Source organism: Mastomys coucha, unplaced genomic scaffold, assembly GCF_008632895.1.
Source record: "Mastomys coucha isolate ucsf_1 unplaced genomic scaffold, UCSF_Mcou_1 pScaffold22, whole genome shotgun sequence".
NCBI lineage: Eukaryota > Metazoa > Chordata > Mammalia > Rodentia > Muridae > Mastomys > Mastomys coucha.
In genome coordinates this window covers 218037052-218049428 of record NW_022196905.1, presented here as the reverse complement: position 1 = coordinate 218049428, position 12377 = coordinate 218037052, and the positions used below count along the sequence as shown (strand labels likewise).

Sequence of the window (12377 nt, the reverse complement as noted above, 5' to 3'; positions counted from 1 at the left end):
CTCTCCTCTCCTCTCCTCTCCTCTCCTCTGTTCTCCTCTCCTTTCCTCTGCTCAACTCCCCTTCCCGTCCCCTCCCCTTCCCTTTGTACATCTTCTGCCCATCCTCTGTCTGTATGTTGTGTGACCAGACAGCCACCCTCAGAACTCAGACATTACTCCTGCCCCCTTCCTCTTCTTCCCTGACTGACACTGATTGTAGAAGGGACAAATGGGAACCATTTGGGCAATGACTCCTTGTGCCTAAGGGGACAAGAGACAGAAGGGCCTCAGTAGAACTAACATATAGTTTGACACTTGGATGCCATGACGGACCCTCAGCTTCCTGGCTCTTCCAAGGGCCAACATCTCTACGATACTGCTCAACTCAAAGGAGTCAAGGTAGAAGGCTGGTCTTCAAGCTTTCAAAGTGAAGAAGAAGATTCTTCCACTTATTCTATTGCTTGAATTGCAGTGTTTGAGATGTGTTTGTTTAAGGAAAGGTGGTATTTTTAATATTACCTTGAAATTACTACTTTTTTTCCTTTCTTCTTTATCATCATCTGCAGTTTCTGCCTCTCTTCCTCCTTTTGTTTTTGAGAACAAGCTACCCTTAAAATTCCCATATAGATAAAGGTGACCTTGAATTTTTTTATTAGACATTTTCTTTATTTACATGTCATATGATATCTCCTTTCCCAGTTTCCCCTCCGAAAAATAAAATAAAATAAAATAAAAATTAAAAAACCAAAACCAAAACCAAAACCAAAATCCTGTTACCTCCCCCCTCCTCCTGCTCACCAACCCACCTTCTCCTGCTTCCTGACCCTGGCATTTCCCTACACTGGGGCATAGAATCTTCACAGGACCAAGTGCCTCTGCTCCCAGGGATGACCGACTTGGCCATCCTCTGCTACATATGCTGCTAGAGCCATGAGTCCCACCATGTGTACTCTTTGGTTGGTGGTTTAGTCCCTGGGAGCTCTGAGGGTAGTAGTTAGTTCATATTGTTGTTCCTCCTAAGGGGCTGCAAACCCTTCAGCTCTTTGAATCCTTTCTCTAGCTCCTTCATTGGGAATCCTGCACTCACTCCAATGAATGGCTGTGAGCCTCTACTTCTGTATTAGTTGGGTACTGTCAGAGTCTCTCAGGAGACAGCTATATCAGGCTCTTGTCATCCAGCACTTGCCTGCATCCACTATAGTGTCTGGATTTGACGATTGACTATGGGAAGGACTCCTAGGTGGAGCAGTCTCTGGATTGTCCTTCCTTCAGTCTCTGCTCCATAGTTAGTCTCTGGAACTCCTTCCATGGGTATTTTGTTCCCCCTTTTAAGAAGGAATGAAGTATCCACACTTTGGTCTTCCTTTTTGAGTTTCTTATGGTTTGTGGATTGTACTTTGTGTATTCTGAACTTCTGGGCTAATATCCACTTATCAGAGAGTGCATACATACCATGTGTGTTCTTTTGTGATTAGGTTACCTCACTCAGGATGATATTCTCCAGATCCATCCATTTCCCTAAGAATTTCATAAATTCATTGTTTTTGATTGCTGAGTAGTACTCCAGTGTGTAGATATACCACATTTTCTGTATCCATTCCTCTGTTGAGGGACATCTGGGTTGTTTCCAGTTTTGGCTATTATAAATAAGGTTGCTATGAACATAGTGGTGCATGTGTGCTTATTACATGTTGGAGCATCTTCTGGGTATATGCCCAGAAGTGGTGTAGCTGGATCCTCTAGTGGTACTATGTTCAATTTCTGGAGGAACCACCAAACTGATTTCTAGAGTGGTTGTACCAGCTTGCAGTCCCACTAGCAATGAAGGAGTGTTCCTCTTTCTCCACAACCTTTCCAGCATCTGCTGTCACCTGAGTTTTTTATTCTAGCCATTCTGACTGGTGTGAGGTTGAATCTCAGGGTTGTTTTGATTTGCATTTCCCTGATGACTAGATTAAAGATATTGAACATTTCTTTAGGTGCTTCTCAGCCATTCGGCATTTGTCAGTTGAGAATTCTTTGTTTAGCTCTGTACCCCATTTTTTAATAGGGTTATTTGGCTCTCTGGAGTCTAACTCCTTGAGTTCTTTGTATATATTAGATATTAGCCCTCTATCAGATATAAGATTGGTAAAGATCTTTTCCCAATTTGTTAGTTGCCATTTTGTCCTATTGACAGTGTCTTTCGCCTTACAGAAGCTTTACAATTTTATGAGGTCCCATTTGTCAATTCTTGATCTTAGAGCATAAGTTATTGGTGTTCTTTTCAGGAAATTTTCCCCTGTGCCCATGTGCTCAATCAAGGCTCTTCCCCACTTTCTTTCCTATTAGTTTCAGTGTATTTGGTTTTATGTGTTTTTTGATCCACTTGGACTTGAGCTTTGACCAAGGAGATAAGAATGGACCAATTTGCATTCTTCTACATGCTAACCACCAGTTGAGTCAGCACCATTTGTTGAAAATGCTGTCTTTTTCCCACTGGGTGGTTTTAGCTCCTTTGTCAAAGATTAAGTGACCATAGGTGTGTGGGTTCATTTCCGAGTCTTCAGTTCTATTCCATTGATCTACCTGCTTGTCCCTGTACCAATGCCATGCAGTTATTATCACAGTTGCTCTGTAGTACAGCTTAAGGTCCAGGAGGGTGATTACACCAGAGGTTCTTACATTGTTGAGAATAGTTTTCGCTATCCTGGGTTATTTGTTATTCTAGATGAATTTGCAAATTGCTCTTTCTAAGTCTGTGAAGAGTTGAGTTGGAATTTTGATGGAGATAGCATTGAATCTGTAGATTGCTTTCGGCAAGTTGGCCATTTTTACTATATTAATCCTTCCAATCCACGAGCATAGGAGATCTTTCCATCTTCTGAGATCTTCTTCAATTTCATTCTTCAGAGTCTTGAAGTTCTTGTCAAACATCTTTTACTTGCTTAGTTAGAGTCACACCAAGTTATTTTATATTATTTGTGACTATTGTGAAGGGTGTTGTTTCCCTAATTTCTTTCTCAGCCTGTTTATCCTTTGTGTAGAGGAAGGCCACTGATTTGCTTGAGTTAATTTTATATCCAGCTACTTTGCTAAAGTTGTTTATCAGGTTTAGGAACTCTCTGGTGGAATTTTTGGGTCACTTAAGTATACTGTCATATCATCTGCAAATTGTGATGATTTGACTTCTTCCTTTCCAATTCGTATCCCTTTGATCTCCTTTTGTTGTCTAATTGCTCTGTCTAGGACTTCAAGTACAATATTGAATAGGTAGGGAGAGAGTGGGCAGCCTTATCTTGTCCCTGATTTTAGTGGAATTGCTTCAAGCTTCTCTCCATTTACTTTGACGTTGGCTACTGGTTTGCTGTATATTGCTTTTACTATGTTTAAGTATGGGCCTTGAATTCCTGATCTTTCCACTACTTTTATCATGAAGGGACGTTGGATTTTGTCAAAAGCTTTCTCAGCATCTAATGAGATGATCATCTGTTTTTTCTTTGAGTTTGTTTATATAGTGAATTATGTTGATGGATTTCTGTATATTGAACCATCCCTGCATTCCTGGGATGAAACCTAGGGATGGATCACCATGATGGATGATCATTTTAATGTGTTTTTGGATTTAGTTTGCAAGAATTTTATTGAGTATTTTTACATCGATATTCATAAGGGAAATTGGTCTGAAGTTTTCTTTCTTTGTTAGGTCTTTGTGTGGTTTAGGTATAAGAGTAATTGTGGCTTCATAGAATGAATTTGATAGAGTACCTTCTGTTTCTATTTTGTGGAATAGTTTGAGGAGTATTGGTATTAGGTTTTCTTTGAAGGTCTGATAAAAGTCTGCAATAAACCTATCTGGTCCTAGGCATTTTCTTTGGTTGGGAGACTATTAATGACTATTTCTATTTCATTAGCAGATATGGGACTGTTTAGATCGTTTATCTGATCTTGATTTAACTTTGGTACCTTGTATCTGTCTAGAAAATTGTCCATTTCATCCAGGTTTTCCAGTTTTGTTGAGTATAGGCTTTTGTAGTAGGATCTCATAATTTTTTGGATTTCCCCACAGTCTGTTGTTATGTCTCCCTTTTCATTTCTGATCTTGTTAATTAGGATACTGTCTCTGTGCCCTCTAGTTAGTCTGGGTTAAGGATTTATCTATTTTGTTGATTTTCTCAAAGAAACAGCTCCTGGTTTGGTTGATTCTATGTATAGTTCTTTTTGTTTCTATTTGATTGATTTCAGCCCTGAGTTTGATTATTTCCTACCTTCGACTCCTCTTGGGTGAATTTGCTTCTTTTTGTTCTAGAGCTTTCAGATGTTCTGTCAAATTGCTGGTGCATGCTCTCTCCAGTTTCATTTTGGAGGCACTTAAAGCTATGAGTTTTCCTCTCAGCATTGCTTTCATTGTGTCCCATCATTTTGGGTATGTTGTGGCTTCATTTTCATTAAACTCTAGAAAGTCTTTAATTTCTTTCTTTCCTTCTTTCTTTCTTTCTTTCTTTCTTTCTTTCTTTCTTTCTTTCTTTCTTCCTCCTTCCTTCCTTCTTTTCTTTCTTTCCCTCTTTCTTTCTTTCTTTCTTTCTTTCTTTCTTTCTTTCTTTCTTCCTTTCTTTCTTTCTTTCTTTCTTTCTTCCTCTCTTCCTTTCTTTCTTTCTACCTTGACCAACTTATCATTGAATAGAGTGTTGTTAAGCTTCCACGTGTATGTGGATATTCTATTGTTTATGTTGTTATTGAGGAGCAGCCTTAGTCCATGGTGATCTGGTAGGATGCAAGGAATTATTTCAATCTTCTTATATCTGTTGAGGCCTGATCTGTGACCAATTGCATGGTCAATTTTGGAGAAGTTACCATGAGGTGCTGAAAAGAAGGTATATCCTTTTGTTTTAGGATAAAAAGTTCTATAGATATCTGTTAAATCCTTCTGTTTCATAACTTCTGCTAGTCTCTGCTGTCTTTGTTTAGTTTCTGTTTCCATGATCTACCCATGGCAGAGAGTGGGGTGTTGAAATCTCTCACTATTATTGTGTGTGGTGCAATGTATGCTTTGAGCTTTAGAGAAGTTTCTTTTATGAATGTAGATGCCCTTGCATTTGGAGCATAGAGGTTCAGAATTGAGAGTTCATCTTGGTAGTTTGTACCTTTGATGAGTATGATGTGTCTCTCCTTATCTTTTTTGATCACTTTAGGGTGAAAGTCAGTTTTATTCGATATTAGAATGGCTACTCCAGCTCTTTTCTTGGGACCATTGGCTTGGAGGATTGTTTTTATTCTGAGGTAGTGTCTGTCTTTGTCACTGAGGTGGGTTTCCTGTATGCAACAAAATGTTGGGTCCTGTTTACATATCCAGTCTGATAATCTGTGTCTTTTTATTGAGGAATTGAGTTCATTGATATTAATAGATATTAAGGAAAAGTAATTATTGCTTCCTGTTATTTTTGTTGTTAGAGTTGGAATTCTGTTCATGTGGCTATCTTCTTTTAGTTTTGTTGGAAGATTACTTTCTTGCTTTTTCTATGATCTAGTTTCCCTCCTTGTGTTGGAGTTTTCCATTTATTATCCTCTGAAGGGCTAGATTTGTGGAAATATATTGTGTAAATTTGTTTTTGTCATGGAATACTTTGGTTTCTCCATCTATAGTAATTGAGAGTTTTTTTGGGTATAGTAGCCTGGGCTGGCATTTGTGTTCTCTTAGGGTCTGTATGACATCTACCCTGGATCTTCTGGCTTTCATAGTCTCTGGAGAGAAATCTGGTGTAATTCTTATAGGTCTGCCTTTATATGTTACTTGACCTTTTTCCCTCTCTGCATTTAATATTCTTTCTTTGTTTTACGCATTTGGGGTACTGACTATTATGTGGTAGAAGGAATTTCTTTTCTGGTCCAATCTATTTGGAGTTCTATAGGCTTCTTGTATGTTCATGGGCATCTCTTTCTTTAGGTTAGAGAAGTTTTCTTCTATAATTTTGTTGAAGATATTTACTGGCCCTTTAAGTTGGAGGTCTTCACTTTCTTCTATACCTATTACCCTTAGGTTTGGTCTTCTCATTGCATCCTGGATTTCCTGGATGTTCTGAGTTAGAAACTTTTTGCATTTTGTGTTTTCTTTGATTGTTGTGTCAATGTTTTCTATGGTATCTTCTGCACCTGAGATTCTCTCTTTTATCTCTTGTATTCTGTTGGTGATACTTGCACCTATGGTTCCTGACTTCTTTCCTAGTATTTCTATCTCCAGAGTTGTCTCTCTTTGTGATTTCCTAATTGTTTCTACTTCCATTTTTAGGTGCTAGATGGTTTTGTTCAATTCCTTCACCTGTTTGGTTGTGCTTTCCTATAATTTTTTAAGGGATTTTTGTGTTTCCTCTTTAAGGGCTTCTACTTGTTTACTCGTGTTCTCCTGTAATTCTTTTTTTTTTTTTAAGTTTTATTGCATTATAATGAGAAAAGTTACATGATTTCAATTTATCTGAATTTTTTTACATTTAAAAAGCCTATTTTATATAAATAGAATTAATCACATTCTTGTTTTCCTTTTGTACCCCAACTCCTCCCAGAGACCACCCCTTCAATACCTACAATATCTTTTTTTGTCATCTTCCTTAAAATTTATAAAATATTATAACAATGAAAATGAATATTATAAAAGTTGTTTGATATAAAAAACAATCAATTTAACAGTCTTATGTAGATGCTTGTCTATAGCAATACTGAAAATGCATATGTTTTTCTCAATATAAATTTTAAATAACTCCAAACATATTAACAGTATATTTCAAAATAATACATCATTACCAATATTTTCTTAAATGAACATAAATAGATAAAGTCTTTTTCTTTGTTTGTTTGTTTTGTATTTAGTAGAGCTTAAAATCTTGGCTCTTACTGTGGTAACGTGATACAAGAGTTACAAACGTCAAGCAAAGCATTCAGTCTTACTCTTTGTTGTTCTTTTACAAACCCCCTCCCAATTTAATTGTCTACATTTCTTTTGGTATATAAAATAATTTTAAAATATATAAGCTGTTCTGAAAGCTATAGTATAGTGAAAAAACATAAACTAAACAATACTACTAATAGAGAGGCTGAGATAGGAGAAGCAAGATCTCAAGACCATTATGTTGTACACAACAAGACACTGTCAGGAACAAATAAGCTGAAAGGGTATATGGATTGTATAATATTGAATGTATTTCTCCAATTACCAAATTAGAGAGACCATTGGATGATAGTCAATAAATTTCTAATTCCTCATATTTTTGGATTTCAATCGATTAGGATATGTTGGTAATATTAATTTTCATATTAAAATATTAAGAAAAAGTAATTGTTACTTCCTATTGTCTTTATTGTAAGAGGTGGAATTAGGTTTGTGTGGATTTGTTGAAAGATTACTTTCTTGTTTCTTCTAGTGTGTAGTTTTGCCCCTTATGTTGTTGCTTTCCATCTATTATCTTTTATAGGGCTGGATTTGTGGAAAGATATTGCGTAAATTTTGTTTTGTCATGGAATATCTTGTTTTCTTCATCTATGGTAATTGAGAGTTTTGCTGGATATAGTAGCCTGGGCTGGCATTTGTGTTCTCTTAGGGTCTGTATGACATCTGCCCAGGATCTTCTAGCTTTCATAGTCTCTGGTGAGATGTCTGGTGTAATTCTGATAGGCCTGTCTTTATATGTTACTTGACCTTTTTCCCATATTGCTTTTAAAATTCTTTCTTTGTTTAGTGCATTTGGTGTTTTGATTATTATGTGACAGGAGAAATTTCTTTTCTGGTCCAGTCTATTTAGAGTTCTATAGGCTTCTTGTATGTTCATGGACATCTCTTTGTTTAGGTTAGGGAAGTTTTCTTCTATAATTTTGTTGAAGATATTTACTGGCGCATTACATTGGGAGTCTTCACTGTCTTCTATTCCTATTATCCTTAGGTTTGGTCTTCTCAGTGCGTCCTGGATTTCCTGGATGTTTTGGGTTAGGAGCTTTTTGCTTTTTGCATTTTCTTTGACTGTTGTGTCAATGTTTTCTAAGGTGTCTTCTGCCCCTGAGATTCTCTCTTCTATCTCTTGTGTTCCGTTGGTGATGCTTACATCTATGACTCCTGATTTCTTTCCTAGGTTTTCTATCAGCAGGGTTGTCTCTCTTTCTGATTTCTTTATTGTTTCTATTTCAATTTTTAGATTTTTGGATGGTTTTGCTCATTTCCTTCACCTGTTTGATTGTGTTTTCCTGTGGTTCTTTAAGGGATTTTTGTGTTTCCTCTTGAAGGGATTCTAGCTGTTTACCTGTGTTCTCCTGTATTTCTTTGAGGGCGCTATTTATGTCTTTCTTAAAGTCCTGTATCATCATCATGAGAAATGATTTTATATCTGAATCTTGCTTTTCTAGTTTGATGGTATGTCCAGGATTTGCAATTGTGGGAGTATTGAGTTCTAATGATGCCACGTAACCTTGGTTTGTGTTGCTTATATTATTACACTTGCCCGGCATCATCTGGTTATCTGTAGTGCTACCTGCCCTTGCTAAATCTGTCCTTCCTGTCCTTCCTGTTATCCTGGTTGTGTCAGAACTCCTCAGAGTCAAGCTGTCTCTGTGATCCTGTGATCCTGTGATTCTGGGATCCTGTGACCCTTGGCTTGTTAGAGCACCTGGGAGTGGAGCTTCCTCTGGGTGTTTTGGGAATGACTGCAGAGTTTTTGCCCAAGGTCGGCTCAGGGCACTGGCCAGCCCATACAGACCGGAAACAATCTGGAGCCCCTGGGCTGGCAGAGTTCCTGTGTGCCTGGGTCCTGCTGGTCCCAGTTACTCCTGGTGTTGGGACAGTTGTTGTGTTGTCCTCACCTCTGATCCTGGGCGTTTTAGAGCTCCTGGGAATGGAACTTCCTCTGGGTGTTGTGGGATCGGAAGGAACCTGAGCCACTGGGCTATCGAAGTTCTTGTGTGCCTGGTCCCGCTCGTCCCAGTTACTCCTGGTGTTAGGACAGATGTGTCCTTCTCACCTCTGATGCTGGGCATGTTAGAGCGCCTGGGAGTGGAGCTTCCTCTGGGTGTTGTGGGACTGGCTGAGGAGCTTGCACCCAAGGTCTGCCTAGGACACCAGCTCAGATAGACCGGAAGGAACCTGAGCCACTGGGTTGGTGGAGTTCCTGTGTGCCTGGGTCCTGCTGGTCCCGGTTACTCCAGGTATTGGGACAGATGTTGGGTCCTCCTCACCTCTGATCCTGAGCGTGTTCTCTCTTGTAATTCTTTAGGGGATTTTTTGTTTGTTTGTTTGTTTGTTTCCTCTTTAAAGGCTTAAACCTGTTTACCTGTGTTCTCCTGTCTTTCTTTTTTTTTAAAGATTTATTTTATTTATTTTATGTGTATGAGTACACTGTAGCTGTACAGATGGCCGTGAGCCATCGTGTGTGTGGCTGCTGGGAATTGAACTCAGGACCTCTGCCAGCCCTGCTCACTCTCATAATTCACTGCAGCTGTCTTCAGACGCACCAGAAGAGGGCATCTGATCTCATTACGGGTGGTTGTGAGCCACCAAGTAGTTGCTGGGATCCGAACTCAGGGCCTTCGGAAGTGCAGTCAGTGCGATTACCCGCTGAGCCATCTCGCCAGCCCTCTCCAGTATTTCTTTAAGGGAGTTATTCATGTCCTTCTTAAATTCCTCTATCACCATCATGAGATACGATTTTAGATCCAAATCTTGCTTTTCCGGTGTTTTGGGATATCCAGGACTTGCTGTGGTGGGAGTACTAGGTTCTGATGAAGCCAAGTAGTCTTGGTTTCTGTTGGTAAGATTCTTGCATTTGTCTTTTGCCGTCTGTTGATTTCTGGTGTTAGATGTTCTTGCTGTCTCTAGCTGGAGCTTGTTCCTCCTGTGAGTTTGTAAGCCTGTGTCAGCACTTCTGGGAGATCAGCTCTCCTCTGTTAAGACCTGTGCACAGAGGGCTGTGGATCTGCTGTCCCACCTAGGTGTAGGCGGAGCTAGAAAGGATCCTGTCCCAGCTGCCTTGCCACTTCTGAGGCCTGTGCCTCCCAGCTGGTCCAGCCTTAGAAAGTCACTGGAGAGAAAATGGTGATCTCACTGAGTCCCTGGGTCAGAGCACTCCCTAGAGACAAGCTCTCCGCTTGCAGGGAAGGGGCAGAGAGAGCTGTAGATCCGCTGTCCCTTCTATGTGTAGATGGAGGTAGAAAGGATCCTGTCCCACCTGCCCTGCCACTTCTGAAGCCTGTCGTGACCTTGAATTTCTAATCGAGGAGTACATCACCAAAATATTCTATTCCAGTTTATAGAAGCAGAAAGCTGTCTCTTTCATGATGAGTCACAAAGGTAAGCTCTGGCATTTTCAACAGCAGACATTTGAAACAGAACACTTTCCTGAAGCAAAGTTTAAAATGTGCTGGAAATACATTGGTACCCTACCCTGGCAATGCAAGGTCTTCGGGATGGTGTTCTCTAATTTAGAAGCAGAGAAGGAAGGGGAGAGGGGCAAAGAGCAGAAGGTCTGAGGCTATAAATACATGCTACAGTGCTGAGGCAGCCACAGGATTCCAGGTAGAGGGCAGACCTCAGAACATTCGCAGATTCTGTTTAGACATGCCTCTTTCCTCTCTTCCCTCATTGCAGCCAACAATTAGACTCTTGTATCAATTTCCAGCCAGAAAAGCTTAAGAAATTCCACTGGCTCTTGATTTTACCAGTTTAAAACTAACAGAGTTCCAGATCTCCAGAACAGGATCAAGAAATGTGGGTGTGGTGGATTCTTTCTCAGTTGCTAGGGAACATTGGGGTTACATGAATGCCAGAACCAGGACCATCAAAGCAGATGGGATAGAGCATTAACTGGCTGCCTGACGTAGTCAGTCAGCTGAGGACCTGCAGTGATATGATATCCAGCTTTGTTAAATGGGCTGTGGGAAGGGGAGACTCACCTTTCTTGAGGAGTCCAAGCTAGAGTCTTCTGTTAGAGGCCGAGTGCTGTATTAGACAGGCTATGATATGATTTGGCATAAGGTTACCTGTTCTTGCTCAAGAAGCGAGTATACATGCCTGAATGCACTTTATCAGGAAAGGGTAAATTACCCAAATGATGATGATATTCTTGATGCCTGATGTGGGTAGATAACTTAGACACAAAAAATATGAATGAATAAATGACCTAAAAATGAGTCAATTTCACTCTTTTTTATTGAGTATTTGTCACATTCAGGCCAAAGGGAAAACACAAACTGATGTTTGAATCAAAGACCTACCAGGAAGTGGTTATGTAAGATTATAATGGAACTGAGAAACTCTGGTGACCTGATGACATCACTGTAGTCACAGTGTCCTGGTGCAAAGAAAGCATCATTCACTTTTGTGGTGATGCTGCCGAGGACAAGGCCACAGGGATGGCAGCTGTGTAAGGACGTTGTGCTACCTTCCTCTGCTATAGTACGAAACAGCAGTGTGGTTAATCCTCTCTTAACTCCCTCAGTGGGTGCGTGTGCTTCTCGCTACCACCCCAGTGTTGCGGATTCCCGAATGAAACACACACACACTTCCACAGGAGGCCTACATGCCGCTGTCTGTGCTGCTGTCATGTCTCTAGTGATCCCTGAGAAGTTCCAGCACATTTTGAAAGTACTCAACACCGACATCGATGGGCAACAGAAATAACCTCCGCCATCACTGCCATTAAGGGTGTGGGGCGGAGGTATGCTTATGTGGTGTTGAGGAAGGCAGACATTGACTTCACCAAGAGGGCTGGAGAGCTCACGGAGGATGAGGTGGGCCGTGTGATCACAATCATGCAGAACCCATGACAGTACAAGATTCCAGGCTGGTTCTTGAACAGACAGAAGGGTGTGAAGGATGAGAAGTACAGCCAGGCCCTGGCCAATGGTCTAGACAACAAGCTGCATGAGGACCTGGAGTGGCTGAAGAAAATTCGAGTCCATAGGGGGCTGCACCACTTTTGGGATCTTCGTGTCTTCAGTCAGAACACCAAGTCCACTGGCCCCAGGGGCCGTACTGTGGGTGTGTCCAAGAAGAAATGAATCTCTGGGCCTTTGCTGTTAATAAATAGTTAATATACCTAAAAAACAAATAATAAAAGAAACATACACACACACACACACACACACACACATGCAGCCTTATTTTTAATATGCCCTAAGCAGTTCAATGGCTGGGCCACTCCCAAACTTCCACATTGCTAACACCTCCCCTCTGATACTCCTGAATTATTACTTACTAAAATCTATATTTCCTCTCGGCTACCCCAGACCCTTGGACCTATTTTTCCGGGGTTCTTACACTATTGTTCTGTCCTCTGCAGCTCTCCTGCCTGATCCTCCTGATTTCCCAGCATGGTGATTCTAAATCTTTCTTCTGACCTAGGGTCCCTTGCCAGGGAAATGAAAAGTCCCTCCTCTGTCTCCCTGCC

The 12377-nt window shown here is 40.4% G+C and overlaps 1 pseudogene; it reads left to right on the top strand.

Annotated features, from left to right (window-relative positions):
• Window positions 1-11530: 11530 nt before the first annotated feature.
• Window positions 11531-11988, top strand: LOC116104479 (annotated as a pseudogene).
• The last annotated feature ends 389 nt before the right edge of the window (window positions 11989-12377 follow it).